Source organism: Paroedura picta, chromosome 1 (assembly GCF_049243985.1).
Source record: "Paroedura picta isolate Pp20150507F chromosome 1, Ppicta_v3.0, whole genome shotgun sequence".
NCBI lineage: Eukaryota > Metazoa > Chordata > Lepidosauria > Squamata > Gekkonidae > Paroedura > Paroedura picta.
Window position 1 is genome coordinate 30,905,914 of NC_135369.1, and position 26,358 is coordinate 30,932,271.

General features: G+C 43.8%; 1 protein-coding gene across 4 annotated transcripts in view; it reads left to right on the plus strand.

The window, feature by feature from the left end:
* The window catches only part of MSRA (methionine sulfoxide reductase A), a 228,987-nt gene that overhangs the window by 32,834 nt on the left and 169,795 nt on the right, over positions 1 to 26,358 (plus strand). For 2 of the 4 annotated variants that reach the window (XM_077332146.1, XM_077332156.1), the window contains exon 2: positions 3,853 to 3,930. The exons of the other annotated variants lie outside the window; for them this stretch is intronic. The gene's annotated coding sequence lies outside the window, so the exon portion shown is untranslated. The remainder of the gene's footprint in view (positions 1 to 3,852; positions 3,931 to 26,358) is intronic. 4 annotated transcript variants of the gene reach the window in all.

Consider the following 26,358-nt stretch of genomic DNA (forward strand, 5'->3'; position numbering starts at 1 on the left):
GTAATTAGTACAGCATACCAAGGTGAAGTTCTTCCACTGAAGAAATTAAAAACTGATAAGTCCCCAGATGGTGTATACCAAGAGTTCTTAGGGAATTCAGGCATGAGATTGTTCATTTACTAACCCATATATGTAGCCTATCACTAAATTCAGCCACTGTACCAGAAGACTGGAGAGTAGGAAATATTATATCAAATTTTAACAAGATGTCCATGGGAGAACCAGGAAATTATAGGTCAGTCATTATTGGGCACATAGAGGAACAAAGCCTGCTGAGGGAAAATCAGCATGGCTTCTGCAAAGAGAAGTCCTGCCTCACCAGCCTTTTGTAATGCTTTGGGTAACTGAACCATTTATAATGTGCCTATATGAAACATTTTCCAGCCTCATTTTGATTTTGCAAATGAAAGATGTATTCCTTTGTGCTGTTGAATCCTGTTTATTGCCGGATGATATGAACTGACAAGATGGTGCAATTTGATGCATTAAGGTCCTAGGTAGAGGAACTTCTGATCAGTTAAGCTTGCTGCTCATGACATGGATATTGAATCAATATGATTTTTTTAAAAAGGCACTGACTACACATAGACTGTAAGTGCCATTGGTTTATACTTAAACACATAAATATTGGTATTCATTGTTGCCTGCATTATTTACTGACTTCACTGAATGCAAAATTGCATTACAATAAAATGACAGTCTCCTAAATCCTTCTGTAAAGCTAGCCACTTTGAAAGCATTTTTTTCTAGTTCAAATTATGGCTTTTGGAGTTACATGAGAGACAGTTTGTTAGAGTCTTCACTATTCCCAGGGTGCTTGTTTAAACATCTCCTGTTGGCACATGTTCCCTTAGCGTGCTAATGATTTCCAAATCCCAGGGGTTCCTTTGCAAAGTGTTTAAAAATTTCTAGAAGTTTTTACGCTGTTAAAAACCACAGAAGAGGCACAGCCCTCTATCTTCAGTGCTGAACTGGAAAAGCAGATATATACAAACTGATTAACTTCTGTTGAGGAGAGATACGTGAAGGAAAGCATGGTTAGTCTGTACACCTTCTGATTGATTGAACTTGTCTTTTTGGATTTCATCTCTTCTACAGGGCAGGATAAAAATGGGGGGGGGGTTCAGGGTTACTGTTAGAGGAATGCAACTATTGCATCTGCCTTTTTATTTTTGAGTCTTTGGTTTTTCCTTGGCTGCCGCCACAGGCCTCATTTTTCCCAGCAAGCTCTTTCTGTACTTCCATCTAGGGATGGAAGATTCGGTTTGGATAAGCCGAAAAGTACCTTAATCAATGCTGATTCAGGTACTTTTCGGATATAGATTAGTCCCCCTCCCTGCAATTTAAGTGGGCCAAATCAATACAATTTCACCAGTTTAAATGCTCCCCCCGGCCTTCTCAGGCAGTACCTGAGAAGGGGGGGGGGGAGCCTTCCAAAAAGCTGTTGTTCTATCATAAGCTGCTTGGTGGGTCCTTTAAATCCCACCCCCCCAGCCTTTGCTGGCTGCTAGGAGATCATTCCACTAGGTGGGTGTGAGGACAGAGAAGGATCTGTCCTTGTTTGAGATCAGACATACTTCCTTGGGGCCAGGGATCGCCAGTCAGTTGGGGGTGCTCTTTGTAGGGTATATATAGAGAGGCAGTCCCTCATGTACACTTGGCCCGGCCCGCATAAGGCCTTAAAGGTGAATATCAGAACCTTAAGACTGATCTAGTATTCAACTGGTAGTCAGTGCAGCTGTTTGAGCATGGGTTGGATGTGGGATCTCCATGGTGTTCTTGTGAGGAGTCTGGCCACTGTGTTCTGGACCAGCTGTAGTTTCCGAAACAGGGATAAGGGTAGGCCTGTGTAGAGTGAGTTGCAGAAATCCAGTCTAGAGGTGACTGTCACATGGATCACTGTGGCTAGGTGTTCTGGCGCCAACTAGGGTGCTAGTACTTTGGCTTGGCACAGATGGTAGAATTCCAGCCACGCTACTCTCATGATCTGTGCCTCCACAGAGAGGGAGGTGTCCAAGTTCCTGGCAGAGTGGGTCACTGATAGTTGTACCATATCCAGGTTGGGCGATCATGCTTCCTCACTTGATCCATTCCTATCTACCCACAGTGCCTCTGTCTTTGAAGGGTTGAGCTTCAGACAATTCTGCTTAAATTATTCCATCACTCCTTCCAGACATCTGGTCAAAGTTTCTGGGGGTGATTCAGGGTGGCCATCCATTAGGAAGAAGTACTGGATGTCATCTGCATATTGGTGGCACCCTAACCGAAACTTCTGTACCAGCTAGGTGAGAGGACTCATAATGTTAAATAGGATTGGAGAGAGGGTTGATGTCAGAATAAAATAGAGGGGGAAATAATGCATGCTGCCCTGATCTCCTTGGAGGAATAGTAGGATAAAAATGTAATACATTGAACTAACTGTGATACTAAGAAGTAACCTTTTCAGGCGTCTCTTCAACCTTACGTTTAAGATAAATAAAACAGTTATATCATGCCAAACATAAGGTTTAACCACCTGAGTCTGCTGATATTTAGAGCAGAAAAGGTTGGTTGATGTTGAAGCAGATATTAATGGGAATAAAAATAATCTTATTGAGACCATTCATGTTTAACTGACTCGCCAAGAGCAGCATTCAGTGAGCAATAATTATTGCCATTGGAAGTGCAGCATCTCAGATGTAAGATGTCTTTGGATTCTGCGAAGAGAGCAAAGGTTATCTCAGTCCAGACTGGAACTGGCCTTTCGGGTTGTCAAAACTTGCAGGGCATGCTAATTTCCAGCTCCTTGCATTGTGCCTATGCAGGCGGCTGCTGGCTTCCATTGCCACCTTATGGTTTGAGAGTCAGCTTCTTTCACTGCTTTACGTAGAAGCACTGAAAGAAGCAGCACAAATATTTTCCCCCTGTATTGTTTTCTTTCTTTTGCTGTAATGTGCAAAAGGGAATTCTTATGTTTTGCTCATGGTGACATCTCAGAGCTCCGGAAAACTCCTTAAACTAGAGGACATCATAATGGATGAAGTACACATTGCAACTGATATTGAAAAAGAAGAAGTGCACAATGTAGCTTGGGCTTCAGCTATCTTTCCAGACCATGCTCTTATGCACTGTTAAGAAAAATACAATCGTGAACAATTCATTATCATCATCATCATCATCATCATCATCATCATCCGATTTATTGCCCGCCACTCCCTTGTGGCTCGTGGTGGGTTACAACATTTTAAAACCCCAATAAAATCCATTAAAATCTATTAAACACAACTACAGTGCAACATTATTAGTTAGCAAGCTAACATGGCAAGATCGGCTAATCAACTTCCCCCTCCTCCTACTAGCAGGTGGAGAGGGGATACTGATGGTACCAATCCCCAATTAAGGTCCACTAGCATTCACGTCCAAGATCTGAACGTGTGTTCCATTTTATACTTTCAAAATAGTGCCCTTATGAGTTGCAGCTTTTCATTAACTCTGCCGTTATCTGTTATCTTCTATATTATCTTAGGTATGCCTTAGTATTGCTATGTAATTTGGTCATAAAAAGGCAGAATTTTGTAAGGAACAGCACCAAGAAAAGAGCAGAAAGAGAAAGATTTCATCAGACTGAGCTGACGTAATATTGCAGAAAGGAAAAGCTGCTTGCTGTTCTTATGCTTTCATTTTTGTTGGTTTGTTTGTTAAAGGGACCAGCTTTGGTTAAGCATGTAAAGTGAACAGATTTTTGTTTTAGCCGGGGACAACCTATTTATTTATTTGGAATATCTGTAAGCTGGTCTTTCTGCTGTTGCATTAGGAATATGTATTTTTCTGTGCTGGAATATTTGTCTTTTTACTTCAATTTTTTTTTTGCAGACTGATCTTTGGTTGGACACAATTAGAAGACATATTGGCACACACCGAGTAATCAGCTACAGGGAAAAAAACAAGAAGGTGGGAAAGCAGGATATAATTTTTTTAATGCAGTAGATATGCAAACGTATTGCTTATCAATCCCAGCTATTCTATAGTCTCCAGCCACCTTTGCTTTTCAGGATAATTGTCAGAATAATTACATTTACAATTCTCATATTCATGCTTGTTTTTAGTCAGGTATCTTTAATGCAGATGCTTGGATATCTTTACTTAAATGCCTAATGTTGCAATAGGAAGCTAAGGGTGTTTTTGCATATGCCTGTAACATGCCAAAGTCCTTACTTAATGTGAACAGCATATATGTACCTGTGATTCTCATATTTGCCCCATTGAAAATGGGAGAGACCTCAACCCTTACTGATGCCAAGTCCTATAATACAGTGGTCCCCAACCCGCGGGCTGCGGCCCGGTGCCGGGCCGCGAAGGCCTTGGCGCCGGGCCACAGCTCCCTCTTCCCTCCCCCCCCGAAGTGAGAAGCTCGACAGGCCGTGAGCAAATCGGCTGCTGAAGCGGCCGATTAGCTCGCGGCCCGGCAAGCTTCTTGTTTCAGGAGGGGGGGGGGAAGAGAAGCTTGCCGAGCCGCAAGTTGCTGGCGGCCCGGAGGGGCCGGGAGAGGGAGCCGCAGCCGCCGGCATGGCGGCGGTGCAAACGTCCGTGTGCGGCAGTCCGCGCATGCGCGTTTGCGCTGGGGCTGCCGTGCGTGCGCGGGGCCCCGGGCTGCCCTCTCCCACCACTCCGGAGCAGCGGTCCGCGGCAACCGGTAGGTTGCGGATCACTGCTATAATAAACAAAAAGAAAATTTCTGCACTGGTTGACTGTTAGCTTCCGGATCAAGTTCAAGATTCTGTTTTTAACCTTTAAGGATGTATGCAGCCTGGATCCTAACTATCCGAGGGACCACTTATTTATTTATTTAGATTTTTATACTTCCCTTCCATACCTTCCTATGCCCCCTGCAGGGCTCTTGACTTTGTGGGTACGAATCTGCTGGCTGTCCCAGGCCCCCAGGAAGTTTGCCTGGCCTCAATCAGGGCCAGGGCCTTTTTGGCCCTGGTATCGACTTGGTGGAATGAGCTCGCAGAAGAACTAAGGGCCCTTTTAAAAATGAAGTCTATGCTAATAAATGGTGGGAAGTGCAGTCAAGATTTTAGCAATGCTGCTACTTTCAACTTCAGTTTGGTTTTATGATCTGTACTGAATTAGTACAGTTGCTGTCCAGAAGGGTTTATTTTACTTGTTTTATTATTCATTTCTAGTCCTCCTTTCTTGAGAAGACTCCATCTTAGTAAGGAAGGTTAAGGGAGCGGACTTTTTGATGAATCCAGATCCGTAAAAAATTTTTTCCCTCTTTTGCAGAACATGACTCCTTGTAGTCTACTTCATGTTTCAGCATAATTTATTAAACAAGTTTCATCTTTCTTCTATCCAGCACTGCCAGGATTTGCTTTATATCACTTTTGACGCTTGTTGCCTCTTGTCAGAGGGATGTACAGCTTATATATACTGACTTTTGTGGTGCCAATGTAAATCTTGTGAAGTTTGTTGTGGTATTGTAAGAAGTTGGAATATACTAATGTCTGCTCTGTTGTAATACTTATAAAAAGAAGAGGTTTTGTTGGTATGAAGAAGAGTTGGTTCTTATAAGCTTTTATCTACCCAAAAGAGTCTCAAAGCAACTTACATTTGCCTTCCCTTTCCTTTCCCCACACACCCTATGAGGGAGGTGAGGCTGAGAGAGCCCTGATATTACTGCATGGTCAGAACTACTTTATCAGTGCTGTGGTGAGCCCAAGGTCTCCCAGCTGTTTGCATGTAGGGGAGCATGGAATCAAACCTGGCTCACCAGATGAGAATTCCACACTCCTATCCATTACACCAAGCTGGCTCTGTATCACTGTTAAGTGTGCTGTGTGCCTCCAGAAACTCTCTGAGTTGCTTTTTTGTATCTTCGTGAGGTATCTCACGAAGATACAAAAGTCCAAATATATAATGTTTGTTGGGTCACCATTTTTTACAACTCCCAAAGGTTGGTGAGGCAGGACTTACCCTTGCAGATGCTGATTTTTCCTCAGCAGGCATTGTTCCTCCATGTGCCAAATATTTGATTCAGTTTCCACTAATATGCCTGGGATGTTAGGCACATCAGGGCCCCTTTTAAAAACAGCTGTAATATTTGCTACTCTCCAGTCTTCTGATACAGTGGCTGGATTTAGTGATCAGTTTTAGTGATCAGTTCCATTTATGGGTATCTCACATTTGAGTTGCCTGAGAACTCTTGGGTATATCCCAATAGGACTTGTTAGCAGCAGGGCATAGGACCCACAGTAATGGTTTTAAACTATGTGTATAATGATAACAGCTACTTATCAGGAAAAGAATTTTAACAATCAGAATAGTTCAACAGTGGAATCGACTGCCTAAGGAGGTGGTAAGCTCCTCCTCACTGGCAGTCTTCAAGCAACAGCTGGACAGATACTTATCCTGGATGCTTTAGGGTGCTCCTGCACAGAGCAGGGAGTTGGACTAGATGTCCTGTATGGCCCCTTCCAACTCTATGATTCTATTATTCTATTTTATGATGTGGGGATTTACTGGCTTCTGTTTTCCACAATAGGTCTAGAACTTAATCTCTTCTCACCAACTCAGAGGAATATCTGTGCTCCATTAGTTTTAGTTCTTGAATGTGTCATATGTAATCTATTTCCTAAATATATATTTGGAATAAATTAAGTGAAGCAAGTTTCAAGGGAAGTGTTTTTAGGATCAAATCATACATGCCAACATTAAAAAGGGTTATATGGAAATTAGTGCAATAGCAATCATAAACACACTAACATCTGTCCAGCTGCCACCAGCTGGACCAGAGGTCTCTTTTCTCTGGGGTTGAGGACAGAGGGTAGCAATTGGAGAGAGACAATCAAGCCACTGTGAACTCTCTTGTTGAGTTACACAAGGAATGGTCCTCTCTCCAATCTTATTTAACATATTTATGTGTTCTCTTGGCCAACTGGTACAGAGGTTCGGGCTGCGTGCTGTCAATATGCAGACGATACCCAGCTCTTCCTCCTAATGGATGTCCGCATGGATTCATCCCCAGAATCTTTAGCCATATATCTAGGAGCAGTGACAGGATGGCTCAAGCAGAGTCATCTGAAACTCAACCCTTCAAAGATGGAGGTCCTATGGCAGGGCAGGAAGGGTCCAAGCAAGGAAGGGAAACTACCCAACCTGGACGGAGGACAGCTGTCAGTGGCTTACTCTGTCAGAAATCTGGGTGTTGACCCTACATGCTTTCCTCTCCATGGAGGTGCAGGTCACAAATTTAGTGCTGCTGGCATTTTCCCACCTGTGCCAAGCCAAGCTACTAGTGCCCTACTTGGCCCCGGATCACCTGGCCACAGTAATCCATGTGATGGTCACTTCTAGACTGGATTTTTGCAACTTGCTCTATGCAGGCCTACCCTTATCCCTGACCTGGAAACTGCAACTGGTCCAGAATGCAGCAGCCAGTGTTCTCATGAGAACTCCTTGGAGGGCTTACATCTGGTCCATTCTCCAAAAGCTGCAATGGTTACCAGTGGGATGCATCTGGTCTATTCTCCAAAAGATGCAATGGTTACCAGATCATGCTTAAGGTCTTGTTAATTGCCTTTAAGGCCATATGAGGTCTGTGCCCAGTGTACATGAGAGACCATCTCTCTGCCTATGTCCCTCAAAGAGTGTTTTGTTCAGCCAATGTCAACCGGGCAGTGATCCCTGGTCCCAAGGGAGAATTTTTGGCTTCAGCCAGGGCCAGGTACTTCTCTGTCCTGGCCCCCACCTGGTAGAATAAGCTTTCAGAACAGATCCGGGCTCTGGTAGCAAAAAGCACAGGGGAATCTAAGGGAATCTGTACAATTTTGAATTAGATTTGGCTTGAATGGAAAATAAGGGAAAATATCTTTATACAGCTTTCGCTGTATTCATATTTGGCTAAGGGCTAAGTGGGCGGAGAGTGGGTGGGGCCAGTCTGGGTGAGGGGCAAATTGGAAGGACAGACAGCAGTTCTAGCCAGTCGGGTGAGGGCACAATCTAGACCCTCACCAGTACAGGCCAGAAAGGCTTCTAGGCCCTCAGCAGGACAGACCAGAACACCCTAGGGAAGCTGCAGGATACTATCAGTAAAGATAAAGGCCTTCCCCTTGGGCCTAGAAGCACACGGGGGGGGGGGGCTTTCAAAGCCCATTCTCATGAACAGGCTTTGAATCTAGTATATATATATTTGGGGAATATATATATGTCCACTAGTTCTACTTTCTAACATGCACAGAGTTTCAGACTGCAGTTTTTAGCAATCTTTCTTGTAAACCAGAATCATAGAATCATAGAATCATAGAGTTGGAAGGGGCCATACAGGCCATCTAGTCCAACCCCCTGCTCAACGCAGGATCAGCCCTAACCATCCTAAAGCATCCAAGAAAAGTGTGTATCCAGCCTTTGCTTGAAGACTGTCAGTGAGGGGGAGTTCACCACCTCCTTAGGCAGCCTATTCCACTGCTGAACTACTCTGACTGTGAAAATGTTTTTCCTGATATCTAGCCTATATCGTTGTACTTGAAGTTTAAACCCATTACTGCGTGTCCTCTCCTCTGAAGCCAATGTCCAAGTACAGTAAATATTTATGGCTAAGTTGGGTTAGCTGGTCTTAACCCAAGGCTTCAGCTATTTTCACTCTGTTATGAAATGAACTGCACAATGTTATTTACAGATTAAGACATTTTTGCCTGTCTGTTTGCTGTCAGTCTGTGTGCCCATCAAATAACATGCTTCTCTTTAAGAATCATAGAATCATAGAATCATAGAGTTGGAAGGGGCCATACAGGCCATCTAGTCCAACCCCCTGCTCAACGCAGGATTAGCCCTAAGCATCCTAAAGCATCCAAGAAAAGTGTGTATCCAACCTTTGCTTGAAGACTGCCAGTGAGGGGGAGCTCACCACCTCCTTAGGCAGCCTATTCCACTGCTGAACTACTCTGACTGTGAAAAATATTTTCCTGATATCTAGCCTATATCGTTGTACTTGAAGTTTAAACCCATTACTGCGTGTCCTTTCCTCTGCAGCCAACAGAAACAGCATCCTGCCCTCCTCCAAGTGACAACCTTTCAAATACTTAAAGAGGGCTATCATGTCCCCTCTCAACCTCCTTTTCTCCAGGCTGAACATTCCCAAGTCCCTCAACCTATCTTCATAGGGCTTGGTCCCTTGGCCCCAGATCATCTTCGTCGCTCTCCTCTGTACCCTTTCAATTTTATCTACGTCCTTGAAGTGAGGCCTCCAGAACTGCACACAGTACTCCAAGTGTGGTCTGACCAGTGCCGTATACAATGGGACTATGACATCTTGTGATTTTGATGCGATGCCTCTGTTGATACAGCCCAAAATGGCATTTGCCTTTTTTACCGCTGCATCACACTGCCTGCTCATGTTTAGTTTACAATCCACAAGTACCCCAAGGTCTCGTTCACACACAGTGTTACCTAGAAGCGTATCCCCCATCCAGTAGGCATGCTTTTCATTTTTCTGACCCAGATGCAGAACTTTACACTTATCTTTATTAAATTGCATCTTGTTCTCATTTGCCCATTTTTCCATTGTGTTCCGATCGCATTGAACTCTGTCTCTATCTTCCAGAGTATTTGCCAGTCCTCCCAATTTGGTGTCATCTGCAAACTTGATGAGTAGTCCCTCCACCCCCTCATCTAGATCATTAATAAATATGTTAAAAAGTACCGGGCCAAGCACCGAGCTCTGAGGTACCCCGCTACTCACCTCTCTCCAGTCTGATGAAACACCATTGACAACAACTCTTTGAGTGTGGTTCTCTAACCAATTCCCTATCCACCTGACTATCTGAAAATCCAGATTGCAGTCCTTCAATTTATCCATCAGAACATCATGGGGAACCTTGTCAAAGGCTTTACTAAAATCCAAGTAAATGACATCAACCAAATTTCCCTGATCCAGCAAACCTGTTACTTGGTCAAAAAAGGAAACCAGGTTGGTCTGGCAGGACCTGTTGGAGACAAATCCATGCTGACTTCCTTGAATCACCAAATTGTCCTCCAGATGTTTGCAGATCGCTCCCTTTAATATCTGCTCCATTATCTTCCCCACAACAGAGGTCAGACTCACTGGTCTGTAGTTTCCTGGGTCATCCTTCCTCCCTTTTTTGAATATCGGAATAACATTTGCTCTCTTCCAGTCCTCCGGGACATCTCCAGTCCTTAAAGAGGTTCCGAAGATGTTGGACAAGGGCTGTGCAAGTTCCCTGGAAAGTTCTTTGAGTACTCTCGGGTGCATTTCATCCGGACCAGGGGATTTGAACTCATCCAGTGCAGCTAAATGCCTCTCAACAACCTCTCTATCCATGTTAACCTGCCACCCAGACACTGTACTTTGGCTATGGCCATCTCTAGATGTGCCTAAACACTTTGACCTGTGGGAAAAAACAGATGTAAAATAGGCACTAAGCCTTTCTGCTTTCTCTGCATCTTCCATTAGAGTTTGTCCATCCGCACCCAACAGTGGGCCTATTTCCTCCTTTACTTTACATTTGCTCCTCACGTAACTGAAAAATCTTTTCTTGTTACAATAAGCTTATTCTCCCCTCTCCCCTTGTTTAAATTGGAACCCAAGGTTGCAGGAGGTAATATTCAAATGTACCCCCGGAGCTTTGCTAAACAAGGCTGCAGTTGGCCTCGCCTTCTCCCCCTTCTTTTCCCTTGAACTGACCTAGTGCAATTATGATTCTTCCCTGATGAGCTGCTGTTACGTGTGGCCGCTCTGTGTTCTTCATGTGCTTTAGTTTGTGTTCTCTGATAATTATAGGGAGTGAGACGGACAAGCTCTGTGTGCTTAGAAAGCCATTGTTTCATTGTAGACATCTGCACTCAAGGTCTGGGAGACCCTGAAAACACTTTTTCCTCCCTTGGTTTTGTGTGTGTGTGTGTGTGTGTGTGAGAGAGAGAAAGAGAATATAGATATTTGTTGTCCTTTGTGCATGTTTGCTTTGCCCTTCAATGCTTTGCAATAAAATGCTGATATATTTTTAAACTTTCTTTTGGGAACTTGTAGGAAGCACATGGTCTGCTTACTGGCACAGTTTTCTTTATTTTGGGGATTATTTACATTATATGCTGTAGCTCTTGAAAATCTGGCTACAGAAGTTGGTTGCACAGTCTTTTCATGGAGAAATGGATCGCATGACAGTATTAATGCAGTATACAGTTGCCAGTCAATTTGGATACTACTATTTATAAAATGTACAGAATTTGAAATAGGTCTGCAAAAGTTGTGTGTGTGTGTGTGTGTTAACCCTATAGAATCATAGAATCATAGAGTTGGAAGGGGCCATACAGGCCATCTAGTCCAACCCCCTGCTCTACGCAGGATCAGCCCAAAGCATCAGGATAAGTATCTGTCCAGCTGTTGCCTACTGGATGGGGGATACGCTTCTAGGTAACACTGTGTGTGAACGAGACCTTGGGGTACTTGTGGACTGTAAACTAAACATGAGCAGGCAGTGTGATGCAGCGGTAAAAAAGGCGAATGCCATTTTGGGCTGTATCAACAGAGGCATCACATCAAAATCACAAGATATCATAGTCCCATTGTAAACAGCACTGGTCAGACCACACCTGGAGTACTGTGTGCAGTTCTGGAGGCCTCACTTCAAGAAGGACGTCGATAAAATTGAAAGGGTACAGAGGAGAGCGACGAAGATGATCTGGGGCCAAGGGACCAAGCCCTATGAAGATAGGTTGAGGGACTTGGGAATGTTCAGCCTGGAGAAAAGGAGGTTGAGAGGGGACATGATAGCCCTCTTTAAGTATTTGAAAGGTTGTCATTTGGAGGAGGGCAGGATGCTGTTCCCATTGGCTGCAGAGGAAAGGACACGCAGTAATGAGTTTAAACTACAAGTACAACAATATAGGCTAGATATCAGGAAAATATTTTTCACAGTCAGAGTAGTTCAGCAGTGGAATAGGCTGCCTAAGGAGGTGGTGAGCTCCCCCTCACTGGCAGTCTTCAAGCAAAGGTTGGATACACACTTTTCTTGGATGCTTTAGGATGCTTAGAGCTGATCCTGCATTGAGCAGGGGGTTGGACTAGATGGCCTGTATGGCCCCTTCCAACTCTATGATTCTATGATTCTAACCTTGAACCGGCTGCTGGGATCGAACTCCTAGCCTCATGGGCAGACATCTTCAGACAGCATTTATGCCACTTACCACTCTGTGCCACAATTTAGCTTCTAGGGCAAGCTCAGACTTGATTTGGTCTGGAACCCACTTAAATCTCAGTCTTCTTCTGATTTCTTGGGTGCAAACTCCCTTTTGGTTGATGATGGAGCCAAGGAACAGAGAATCTTGAACAGTTTCAATTTCTTCATTTTCAGCCTTGCATAATTCTCTAGTAGTCAATACTTTGATCTTCTTGATGTTCAACTGTAATTATGCTTTGGCACTTTCCTCTTTAAACTTCAGTAGTAATGTGGTATCATTTGCATATCTCAAACTGTTAATGTTCCTTCCACCAGTTCTCAGTTTTCTTTATGGTACGTAATCCAACTTTCTTTATGATATGTTCTGCATATAGATTGAAGAAACAGGGAGATACAAAATACCTTTGTCTGACATCTGCAGAAGTTACTAAACCATGTAAAACTGACCAGTCAGCTACCATCCCTTAAACCTATGGCCTGGAAGGTGGGAAAGAATTCTTTGTGCTTGATTCTCTGAACGAATTTCCACCCATTATAGGCTGCTGAGTAAGTGATTATTGGACAACTTGTGTTCAACAGTATTTTGTTTCTCTTGCACCTTTAGAGATTCATATAATGGCTTTTTGGTTTAGTATTCCACTGTTTGTTTGGCTGCACACAGACACTTACAAGTTTATGGGACTATGTAGTTACTAATTATCACTGTGGAATGAAAGTTAAACAGAAATAAACTCCTGAATCTAAGCCATGAACCTGAGTAACAAATGTGATGCAGTGGGACAATGTGTCAATTTAATCATTAGATTGTGGCAAAAAGCGAAGTTGTTCTCATGATTTACTGAAATTTAATTCAATAAAATCGGAGTCCAGTAGCACCTTTAAGACCAACAAAGATTTATTCAAGGCGTGAGCTTTCGAGTGCAAGCACCCTTCGCTCAAAAGCTCACGCCTTGAATAGATCTTTGTTGGTCTTAAAGGTGCTACTGGACTCTAATTTTATTGTGCTACTTCAGACCAACACGGCTACTCATTTGAAATTTAATTATTTGTTTGCTTATGTTATATATAATCTATGTTTCTCACTGGTCTCAAGGCAGATTACATGAAATAACTAAGTAGAAACAAAAGAATGGGACATCCAAAAGACAATACATTAATTCTTCTTAGTGTTAAGTAGGTAATATCTCACCTGGAGCATTCAGTTCTGGATTCCAAAGGAATATGGACAAATTAGAGCCTTCCTAGTGAGATATAAGTTATAATTCCGGTTTTTCATCCAAACTGTTGGTGACTATACTGTATTGTACTTCATTATTTAATACATTTTAATGACAGCAAGCCTCTAAGACAGCTTACAGTGAAATAAAATTAAGGTGCATATAAATATAAGATTTTTTTTTAAAGGCAGTGGAGACCAATGAAAGCGTTTAGGTAATGATAATGTAGAATAGCCAGTTTGGTGTAGTGGTTAGGAGTGCGGACTTCTAATCTGGCATGCCAGGTTCGATTCTGCACTCCTCCACATGCAACCAGCTGGGTGACCTTGGGCTTGCCACGGCACTGATAAAATTGTTCTGATCGAGCAGTGATATCAGGGCTCTCTCAGCCTCACCCACCCCACAGGGTGTTTGTTGTGGGGAGAGGAATGGGAAGGCGACTGTAAGCCGCTTTGAGCCTCCTTCGGGTAGGGAAAAGCGGCATATAAGAACCAACTCTTCTTCTTCTTCTAGCCTCTCCCTTTAGATGTTGCTAGTCTGATCAAGTGGCCAACACTTGGGTCTGAGATTGGGTTGGTAATTTCTGATACCACTTTTGTCTCCTCAACATATTCCAAAGCTTGAGGTTACCACTTTGGATAATACCAGAATAAGGAATCCTGTTGGGAGGGCAAGAATGTCTAGGGATCTTTCCAGCTGGTGATCTTAGTGACTCTTAAAAGTTCAAAGGGCTGTTGTTTTAGATAAGAAACCCTAGCCTGTGGAGGCCACAGAATGTAAGGGCCCTCTAAAATGTATTATGTGTGTGGGTGCTGACCAGCTGTAGAGTGCTGAAAAATAGCCCTTTTACTTTAAAAGACTATTATTTCCTATGGGGTGGCAAAGTCTGCTGCTTGGAAAAAGTGTGAAGCTGGCTCTGGAGTTGGCTTTCTTGTGAGACTGAGTGAGCCTGCCCTGCATATCCAATCTTCTGGGCCTTTAAGCCGTGTTTCAGCTCAGTGTTGGCTCCTCCATGTTCCAGCATGACGCCTACCACTGGATGCACCTGAGCCTGCCCTGAAAACTGGAGCTGTGACTGGTGGGTTTTGCAAAGCTTGGTAGTCCCACAGAAATCCTAAACCAAGTCTCTGAATAATTTAAAATAGGTAGGTAGAAATCAGTTTTGGGTATTCTGTAGGCAAAGAGCATGATGAGGAAGAATGAGCGAAATTGCCTTGTATTGATTACTATTCTCAGATTGCTGGTGTCTGCAAATTTTGTTTTAAATACATGTTATTTATATTATGTCAGTTGTTAAATGAATCCCAATAGATTTATGTTGAGATAAATCACTGAAGAGTTTTGGGCAACTTGGAAACTTTTCATACCTAAAATCAATGAAAAATATTCCCATTCAATTCCATAACTGCGTGACTGTCTGTTTGCAGTTATTTTGCATTTTTTTAAAACATGGAAGATAAAAAAATGGTGCTTAGATATTATTTTTAAAAATGTAGTTGGCATAGGAAACTAACCTGGCTGACATTTTTGGAAAAAATATAATCAGTTTTACTATTCTTTCTGAAAGACAGTGTACCTTGTCTCCCCCCCCCCCCCCACACACACATATCTTTTAAAGGATTCTTTTTGAAAGGAAGCATGAATTTAAGCTCCAAAAATCTCCAATTAAGGGGATTATTTAGAAACATAAGAAGATCACTGCTGGATAAGAGCAGTGGTCCATGTAGTCCAGCATCCTGTCTCATACTAGTCTTCTGGAGAACCAACAAGAGGTCATTGAGGCCAAGGTTTTCCCTTGATGTTTCTTCCTAGCACTGGAATTCAGAAGTTTACTTTCCCTGTATGTAGATATCCCCTTTAGTTACCATGGATAGTAACCACTAATGGACCTATCGACCATGAATTTATCTAATACGCTTTTAAAGCTTTCTTTGCTGGAGGCAAATTCCACATTTGGCAGTAAATTCCACATTTTAATCACTCGTTGAATAAAGAGCTACTTCCTTTGTCCATCCTCAAATCTATTTGCCCATCAACTTCATTTAGGTTAGTTGTTAACATTGCTCTCGTTCTCTAAATGCTGGAGGCAGTGTAGATGTAGAAGTATCGCTGTGCCTTAGTTTGAATACAGTTTTTTTGTTCTTCACACAGGAATTATTTGGCCCCAAAGTATGTGCTCTCTCTCTCTCTCTCTCTCTCTCTCTCTCTCTCTCTCTCTCTCTCTCTCTCTCTCTCTCTCTCTCTCTCTCTCTCTCTCTTTCACTCTCTCTCTCTTTCTCTCCAGGCGTCCCAAATACTTTGTGATGGAACAGGCCCACTTTTGCTTTGCAAGTCATGTTCTGCCTTGCTCACTCCCTTTTCTAGCTGATTGCCAACTCTGGGAGGGATACAGAAGGTTCTCTCTGGGTAACTGCCACCACCACCTGATGGTTGTAAGGGCTGCCTGCTGCAAGGATTAGGACTCCCAGTTGCCCCGTCCAATTCTGAGGGCTCGCTTCTGTGCTTCCCACAGCTCAGCATGTGAGCACTGCAGGGCAATTTACTGCAAGGTACACCCCTGGAGGAGTAGCTGCCTGCCAATCTCCCTCCCCTGACTCTGGGTTTTCCCTTGCCTTGGACTAGCGTTTCTGAGATGGGAGAGCACTGTGTGGATCAGAGAACCACTGCCAGCTTCAAACTTATAAAAATGTTATTAGAGGATCAAGGTTCAAAAGCACATATTTTGCCATACTTTTGATCCCTCAGGCACCTTTGGGATTCTGATAATGTAGCCACAAGAATCTGCAACAAAATGGCTGCTGCAGCTTACTTTCAGTCACACAGTGAAAATCTATGTGCTGTGGTAAAAGTGGTGGGCAAAGTAATGTTTTTAAATATCCACACAACCAATCAAATCTTCAGTGGCCATTTGGAAGCCTTGCTGGGCCAAAGTCTTACTGACTTTCTGCCCACTTTCTAAACATTTGTCAGGCACCAGGAAAAGTGTCAGCAAGCACCTTGGGGTCCATGTTGAGGACCCCTGAGCAAAGCAAACAGATTCCTTGTAAAACTTAGTGAGCAACAAACTAGTCATATATGCTTTGTCTTAGTCTTCTTTTATTGTTGGAGAATTCCCAATAGTTGATTCACCCCCCCCCCCCATTCTTCAAGGACCCTTAACTTGCAATAAATAGAAGCAGCTAGCTTAAAATATAGTACATTGTGCTTGCGATACCATTAAAAACATTTCATATTTTTAGTTAGATTGCAACTGACTTTGCCTTTGAGGTTTTCCAAACGAATAAATACACAATCCAAGCGCAAAACGTTGGTTCATGCTTTCATAAGAAGTATGTGCCAGTTTTGAAAGGCGATATTGGAAAGGAAGCAATTCATAGGTGAGTTTGCAGCTTCCTCCTGCAAAGCGAGCAGGAGCCCTGGAGTTTGGAGCCAGCCGTCTGTTTTAATTCCACCCGTTTTGTCTTCAGTCAGTTTGTGTCTTGTGGTTTTCTACACAGATTTTAGAAGAGCAGCTCTCTGATAATTGAATTGCAAATGGTGATGGAATTTAGCATCTTTTCCTGAGAAGTACGGAGCAAGCATCTGAAGTAGCTCTTGCCAGATTTTTAAACGTCAACGCAACCGAAAGCCAAATGATTTCCGAAAAAGGAACATTTCACGGAATAATTTATTTGATATGGTAAAGCCGTTTGTTGTATAATTTCTCTCTTGTTGCTATGGGAACCCATTTTAGTGTTGCAACGATTGTTAATCAGGATTTGCAGTTATACCATTTTCATCACAAGGTCCTATATCCTTATAGATTGAATCATGGCTTTCATTGACAGAGGCATAGATCAGCCATTATTACGAGATATAAAACAGCACTAACCTTTCTGTCGTTTTTCTCCTCGTTACCAGAAACAAAGAATACAAGTTTAGTTATTCTAGGAAGCTAAGACTGCTGCTTGCTCCAGTTTATGATTTTGATCCCTGCAGATACACACCAGGAAAAGTTAAGATACTGCTGGAGAACACCCATTGCTTCAGAACAGTATGACTTAAAGGGGCTGGCTGCACTCCTGTGTTCTGTTCTACATAGCTAAAGCATTCATAGGAGTAGACAAGACATGGGTAGACAAGGGTAGTCAGCTTACAGTCGTCCTGTGGAACGGTCAGCATGATAAAGGCTATTTATATAATCCAGGCTTTCTCATTCAGAGTTTTGTGAAACCCTGGGGTTTCTTGATAGCCCTGGAAGGGTTTCCGGATGGGTGGGATTTATTTATTTATTTATTTAAATTTGTTAAACATTTATTGGGTGACTAGCTGAAAAGCCCATTGCATTCTGGAATGCAAGGGGCACTAGTGGGCAGCAGCAGGGAGAGTGGGCAAAGGGGGGGACATACCAGAGGTGATGGGAGCGTCGGCGAGCAGGCTGGTTGCAGGCAGGCCTATAGGAAGCGGGGCGAGCGTCAGTGGGCGCGTGGAGGGCTGGCAGGCAGCATCTTCATGGGGGAGAGGGCGGCAGGTAGCCAATGGTGGCGGTAGCAATGCGTCCTTGGTGGCCAGCGTGCGGCTGAGGAGCATCCCGCCGGCGGCCAGGGCTGTCGGGAGCACCTGGCTTGGCAGCGGGCGGCCTGAGGGCGGTGCGGCTCCGACGGTGGGATGGCCTCTGTAGAGGTGGTGGCTCCATGGCATGCGGCCGCAGGGCAGCAGGGTGCCTCCGCCAAGAAGGCGTGCGTGGTGCGGGTGGTTCTGTGGTGGGTGGGCGGAGGGCTGCAGGCTGCTGCTCCCGGGCATGGTTCTTGCAATTGGGTGCCTTAGCGGCAGGCTGGTGGAGGGTGCCCTGGAGCCCGGAAGGAGGTGAGTTAGGCAAACGCAGTCCTCGGCGGCCAGGAGCTGTGTGGCAGTGAGGCTGTGCGAGCGATCCCACGTGCCTGGGGGAGGCAGGCCCTCTAGGGGCCGTCCCAGTCTGGGCCGGACAGACCCAGACAGCAGAATCAAGACCCGGACAGCACCGACCAGATGGCCATTTCAACTTTATTTAGGAGCCAGTGGTATAGATATGACCATATGTGGTCATGTCAACCCACCCACCCCTGGGTCTGGAGGGAGGTGGGAAGGGCCCCAGGTGGGCATGTGCACCAGTCTGCTTCCCAATCACATTCTGCCCAATTGTGCCACTTCTGGGGTTTCTTGAAGCCTGGAGAATGTTTCTGGGGTTTCTCAACGTTACAAAAGTTGAGAAAGGCTGACATAACCGACAGAAATTCAGAGGGAAGTGAGGGAAGAATTCCTTGCTGTACTGGGGATCTCAGATGGCTTGTTGGTTCTTATATGCTGCTTTTCTCTCCCCGAAGGAGTCTCAAAACAGCTTCCAATTGCCTTCCCCTTTCTCTCCCCACAACAGACACCCTGTGAGGTGGCTGAGGCTGAGAGAGCCCTGATATTACTGCTTGGTCAGAATAGTTCTGTCAGTGCTGTGGTGAGCCCAAGGTCACCCAGCTGAGTGCATGTGGAGGAGCCGGGAGTCAAACCCTGTTTGCCAGATTGAAGGTGGCGCTTCCAACCACTATGCCAAGCTGGCTCTCCTATAATAAGCTGGACCATATGATTATTTTAATTGTAAACTTCCTTGCATTCTGCTAGGGGGAAAGGCAGCTAATAAATGTTCCAAATAAATACATTTTTAAAAGGGTAATCCAGGGTCTGTGGTGTATGTCCATTCTGCTTTGGTCAAGTGACTTGTGCTGTCCAGTACCTTCACGAATCACTCTAATGTATTTGAATCATAGAGTTGGAAGGGGCCATACAGACCATCTAGTCCAACCCCCTGCTCAATGCAGGATCAGCCCAAAGCAAAAGCTCTTAGCATTATTTGCTAAAACTCCTAGCATTACACCGCTTGCGAATGTATGTTTGTCCAGTTTCCAGTTTATGGTATCGTTCATGCTGTTAGCTTCTTATTGACGTACATTCACAGCTTCTCTAATTTCAAGTCAGTTTACGAGAGCCAAGGATTTTTGTATAATAGTTACATTTTCACTTGGTTGTCTTCCAGCTCTGCTGAGTGATGAATAATCAAAACATTAACAAGGGGCAAGTTGCAATTTTTTTTTGGGCTGCCTTTGCCATGTTTGCTTATCTCTCTTTTTTCTCCCTTTTCTTCATATTCAGCCTAGCAAATGCCCAGCCCCCAACTGTAATTCTGATTGGCTAAATTAATTCTGCAGCATCCTGCTGTGAATAATTATGTTAATCCTGTGTGAATTCAGATGCCTCCTCCCCCAACCTTTCCCCCCTAAATTAGAATGTGGCAATTGTAGCTCACAGCTGGCTCATCAGAGGTGGCCAGTTTGGGAATTGGCACATCTGACTATGCTTAACTCTTTGCCTTGATTGCTTAAGACGATACACGTAAACCCCATGATTACTGCCATTTTGTGTTTCGCAAATGCGCTCCCTTCCCCTGCAAAGCTGAGTTGTTTTGAGAGAAGTGACAAGAATTCTACCCCTTCTCCAAACCCCATCTGATCAGAAAGCACTGTCAGGCATATGTCAAGGATGAAATTATAGGTGAATGTGTGCTTTGATTACATTGTTTTGAGCAGATTGCTATTAGTATACTGAGATAACGTCTAATTCCCCACCCCCAGCCCCGATGCCTTCAAGGCAAAGTTAGACATGACATGGGTGAATCTGAGTCACAGGATGTGCCAAACAGCTGTTGGGGTATGGATGAGGTTGATTTCAAGTGGGGGACGTTGATCCCTTTCCCCACTTTCTGCTTTCCTGCTCCCCCCCTCCCATCCCCTGAGCTGTTTTTCCATTAGCCAGGCTAATGTACCATCAGCATCCGACTAGGGTCAGGGGCAGGTAGGTGGGAAGACAAGGTAAAGGTATTTCAATAGCTTAATTAAGTTGAAATTTAACATGCAGGTATTATCCACACAGATCGTTTACGGACTGGAGGTTTCATGCCAGTCTGCAGGCTGGAGTTTTAGTCGTGGCAGGTTGCCCCACCTCTTCTTGCACCCACATGGGGGAGCATTTGGCCCAGTGTGCCTCATCTGCCCCCAATTTGTGCTCCTGCTTGGGAGCTGGGGCACTGAAGTTCCCAGTGTGTAAATGGTAACAGTGACAGGTGTGGTTAGTTTCTGTACTGTTTCCCTGCAGTGGCCATTCCTCCCATGGAGGCTTTTCTGATTTTTTTAATGGCTGAATAATTTTATGATATGTTGATGTGTTTTAGGCTACCTTTGACACACATTGTTCATATATATATATATATATATATATATATATTTTTTTTTTTCTCTATAAAAACTTTACCATCCTGCCAATGATGTGCCAAGCTTCTGCGTGGTCCTCACTGGTGGACATCCTTCCAATAGGGTGATGGCAGGCCCTGCCTGAGGCCAGTCAGAGGGCCTTACCTGTCCCCCTACTCCTTCTTCATGCGGCTTCCTGGAACTTGCCGTGAGGAGGAAGAGCATCCAAGAAGTAAGCCAGGGAGCTAGGGGTGGCTGTTCAGCCATGCTCTGCCATGGCTGCCCTGTGCTCCTAGCCTTCCTGGCTACAGCAAGAGTTCGGAGGAGCAGTTGAGGCTGTCCAGCTGCCCTATGTGGCGGCTGTGCTGCGTGCCTGAGCCTTACAAAGTCTGTGCTGAATTTGGACTCAGCTTGACAATTTTTTAGATTCTTGTGGACTTAAGCATAGTTTTGATGCAAAGGTTAACAGCAACAGAGAGAGAGGTAGATTGTGTGCAGGATGATCCATTGCCTTGAATGAGTCTTGACAATGAGGGAGAATGTTTTCTTTTTTTAAATATGACAAGTGGAAATGAGCAGCCATCATCGGAGGCTATCAATATCAAAAACCCTGGATATTTTCAGCTGTTGAGACACAAATTCAATAAGTCAACCAGAAGCAGCAATAAAATGGATTAAATACATGACAGTTTTCTTTTCAGGTTCATTCACTGTTTCACAAAGAATGAAAACGTGCCTGGATGTTTTATTCTGGAATCTACTTACCTGGTGCCAGCCTCCAGCAAATAAAATATTACAGTAGTGATTGGTTATTTATTTATTTATTTGTTGCCCTGAAGAGTTTCAGTAAGGAACTGAATACTTCACGTAGCTGTTTCTAGGAGCTACTGATTCTCAGTTTGTGATGTTAACTTTGGTTGAATATCCTGAAGTTTTCACTTGAAGTAAAGGAGGACACTCTGAGGAGGACACTTTGAGATGTTTGGGTAATTCTCTTGCTATGATTCCTGGAGGCAGGAAGTCCAGTGCCCACACCATCTTCTGTTTTTCTTTTTGCCTCTTTGCAGTTGCTGAATTCCCAAAGAGCTCTCAGTTTGCTTTTCCCTGTCATCTATCGCTAAGCTTTCAACAACAGCAACAACAAAAAAAGAGAGGGAAATATCTCTCCCCTATTTTCTTTGTTCTACCAGTGCCAATCGCTCTTTGAATTTTGACAGTACTCTCCTCTGCCTCATCAACAGGAGCTTGGATGAAGTGGCCTAATTGCCTGGAAAGATGGAGCAAGCCATTCCCTAGCAGAAGGGCTAGAAGACAACTCTGGCACTAGAATCCTGACTTTTGGAACAAAAAGCTAAGTGTGCTCTGTAGAAATTCTCAGATGGCAAGAGGAGTCTGCTGGGGCTTTAGACAAGGAGGTTTAGATGTCTTCTGTGGTGAGGAGTAGTACTTGCAGGACACCCTGAAATACCACAGAACTAGGTAGAGGGTAAGCCTCCTATTTGCCCCAAGGCTTATAGGCTTGGATGGAGCCATTTGTTCATTAGCAGTGGGAAATCAAAGAGCAGCAGCACTGTTTAGTAAGATCTTGAATGTCCCAGTATCGTCCTCTCTTCAAGGTTCCTTTTACTTGAAGTAGTGGAGGATGCTCAGTTGTGGAGGGAACTGGTAGTGAAAAGACAGTCCGATGCTGTAAAGACTTTTATTCCATAGGAACCTGGAACGTCAGATCCATGAATCAAGGCAAGTTGGACGTGGTCAAACAAGAGATGACAAGACTGAATATCGATATTTTAGGAATCATTGAACTCAACTGGAGAGGAATGGGTAAATTTAATTCAGATGACCATACTGTGAGCAAGAATCAGAATGGAGTAGCCTTCATAATCAATAAAAGAGTAGGAAAAATAGAATTGGGATACAATCCCCAAAATGACAGAATGATCTCAGTTTGAATCCAAAGCAAACTATTCAACATCACAGTAATACAGGTCTATGCCCCAACCACTGCTGCTGAAGAGGATGAAGTTGACCAGTTCTATGAAGCCCTACAACACCTTCTAGAAGCAACGCCAAAAAATGATGTGCTTATCATCCGGGGGGATTGGAATGCTAAAGTAGGAAGCCAAAAGATAACCGGGATAACAGGCAAGTTTGGCTTTGGAGTACAAAATGAAGCAGGGCACAGGCTGGTAGAATTTTGTCAAGAGAATACAATGGTCATAGCAAACACTCTTTTCCAACAACCCAAGAGACGACTCTACACATGGACAACACCAGACGGTCAACACAAAAATCAGATTGCCTATGTGTCTGCAGCCAAAGATGGAGAAGTTCTATACAGTCAGCAAAAACGAGACCAGGAGCCGATTGTGGTTCGGATCATCAGCTTCTTGTTGCTAAATTTAGGCTTAAATTCAAGAAAGTAGGGATGAACTAAATCATATCCCTAACGAATGTACAGTAGAGGTGACAAATAGATTTAAGGAATTAGATCTGATAGACAGAGCGCCTGAAGAACTATGGACAGAGGTCCACAACATTGTACAAGAGGTAGCAACTAAAACCATCCCAAAGAAAAAGAAATGCAAGAAAGCAAAATGGCTGTCTGAGGAAGCTTTACAAATAGCTAAGGAGAGAAGGGAAGTGAAAGGCAAGGGAGAAAGAGAAAAATACACCCAGTTGAATGCAGAATTTCAGAGAAAAGCTAGAAGAGATAAGAATGCCTTTTTAAACGTACAAACAAATAGAAGAAAACAATAGAATAGGGAGGACCAGAGATCTTTTCAAGAAAATTGGAGATATGAAGAGAACGTTTCATGGAAAGATGGGTATGATAAAGGACCAAAATGGTAGGGGCCTCACAGAAACAGAAGAGATTTTTAAAAGGTGGCAAAATTATACAGAAGAACTATACAAGAGTGAGCTTAACGTTAATGATAACCATGAGGGGGTAGTCACTGACCTGGAGCCAGACATCCTGGAATGTGAAGTCAAATGGGCCTTAGGAAGTCTGAGCAACAATAGAGCTAGTGGAGGTGACAGCATTCCAGTTGAACTATTCAAAATCTTAAAAGATGATGCAGTAAAAATGTTACACTCAATATGCCAGCAGATTTGGAAAACTCAACAATGGCCACAGGATTGGAAAAGGTCAGTTTACATTCCAATCCCAAAGAAGGGCAATGCCAAAGAATGTTCAAACTACCGCACCATTGCACTCGTTTCTCATGCTAGCAAAGTTATGCTCAAAATTTTACAAGCTAGGCTCCAGCAATATGTGGACCGAGAACTTCCAGAAGTACAGGCAGGATTTCAAAGAGGCAGAGGAACTAGAGATCAAATTGCCAACATACGCTGGATCATGGAGAAAGCTAGGGAGTTCCAGAAGAACATCTACTTCTGCTCCATTGACTATGCTAGATGGGAATACCAGAGCATCTTATTTGTCTCTTGAGAAACTTATATGCAGGTAAAGAAGCAACAGTGAGAACTGAACATGGAATCACTGATTGGTTCAAAATTGAGAAAGGAGTTCGGCAAGGCTGTATACTGTCGCCTTGCCTATTTAACTTGTATGCAGACCACATCATGAGAAAGGCGGGATTAGAGGAGTCACAAATTGGGATCAAGATTGCAGGGAGAAATATCAACAACCTCAGATATGCAGATGATACCACTCTAATGGCAGAAAGTGAAGAGGAACTAAAGAGCCTGTTGATGCGGGTGAAGGAGGAGAGTGCAAAAGTTGGCTTGAAACTCAACATCAAGATTCTATGATTCTATGATAAGAAAATGAAGATCATGGCATACGGCCCTCTCAATTCCTGGCAAATAGATGGGGAAGAAATAGAGGTAGTGACAAATTTTATTTTCCTGGGCTCCAAGATCACTGCAGATGGGGACTGTATCAAAGAAATTAAAAGATGCTTGCTTCTGGAGAGGAAAGCTATGGCAAATTAAGACAGCATCCTAAAAAGCGGAGACATCACCCTGCCAACAAAAGTGTGTCTAGTCAAGGCTATGGTCTTCCCAGTTGTAATGTATGGCTGTGAAAGTTGGACCATAAGGAAGGCCGAGCGTCAAAGAAGTCAGGCATTTGAACTCTGGTCCTGGAGAAGAAACCGGTCAGTCCTAGAATTGATCAGTCCTGACTGCTCTTTAGAAGGCCAGATCCTGAAGATGAAACTCAAATATTTTTGCCACCTCATGAGAAGAAAGGACTCCCCGGAGAAGAGACTAATGCTGGGAGTGATCAAGGGCAAAAGAAGAAGGGGACGACAGAGAATGAGGTGGCTGGATGGAGTCACTGAAACAGTCAGTGCGAGTTTAACTGGACAGGAAGAGGACAGGAAGGCTTGGAGGATCATTGTCCATGGTGTCGCAATGGGTTGGACACTATTTTGCACCTAACAACAAGTGGAGGACATTCTGAACCACCTGATGACCTAGGAGATAGAGGTGGTTTAGAAATCTAATAATAATCCTACTATGGTGTATGTGTGTGTGGATGTCCTTTGGATGAGGTGTCTATGAGTTGTCCTTCAGTTACTAGGTCAACCTTGAAGCTGATTTTTATTTTCAGTATTTCTTCCACAATACTTTACTATTTACAGGGTTGCCAGTTTTTCATGTGTGATCCACCTTTAGCTGTCTCCCATGTTTGTCAGTACAATCATTTTTTTTTCTAGGTTAAAGGTCAGGGGTTCTGGTGTCTTGAGAGGCCCACGCTCGACTGTTAGTGATTGAGCTGCAGACATCTCCAGATTGAAAGTGGCGGGTGCTCCATCCCCACTGGAGATGGAAAAGAGCAAGCAACTTCTCCCTCTAGGGTTCATGGGGAAGAGTTCTGAGTTTCCTTCTCTACTTAAGTTTTACATTCTGGTAATATGCATATTGTATGAGCCTCTTGTGGTACAAGGTGGTAAGGCAGCCAACATGCTGTCTGAAGCTCTGACCCTGAGGCTAGTAGTTCGATCCCAGCAGCCAGCTCAAGCCGGCTTGGTGCTTGCATAGGGGATACCTTTATTTTTAAATATACATATTACAATCATCTCTTTTGGATAGTAGTGGGGGAAAGAACTTTTGGCATAAACAGGCAGTATTATTCATTGATGCTGCTACTTTTAAAAAAAGCATGAAACAAATACTTTGAGATTTTGAATAATTTTGGTTTGGCTTGTTGTGGTGCAAGCAAGCACCAAGTCATGTCTGACTCTTGGGGTGACGCCCTCCAGCGTTTTCATGGCAGACTTAATACAGGGTGGCCTTGTCAGTACCTTCTCCAGTCATTACCGTTTACCCCCCCAGCAAGCTGGGTACTCATTTACCGACCTTGGAAGGATGGAAGGCTGAGTCAACCTTGAGCCGGCTGCTGGGATTGAACTCCCAATCTCATGGACATCGCTTCAGACAGCATTTCTGCTGCTTACCACTCTGCGCCACAAGAGGCAAACCCACAAAAGGTTTCCCTTTAATGTTTGCACACATGTTCTGCTCACACTTTGCACTGCCATTGCTGCTTTCATAGGAGTTGTCTATTTGTGTGATCACTGCAGCATGTTAGCTAGCAGCTCACAATTTCAGGTCTGTTTTTGTGTGTGTGACGCCCTGAAATGGATTTCAGTGGCGATAGCCAAAGTTGCCCAAGGTGCACCTTGACTTTGAAAAAAAAAATAACCAAATGACTGAATAAACTCATTTCATGTTTGAAGT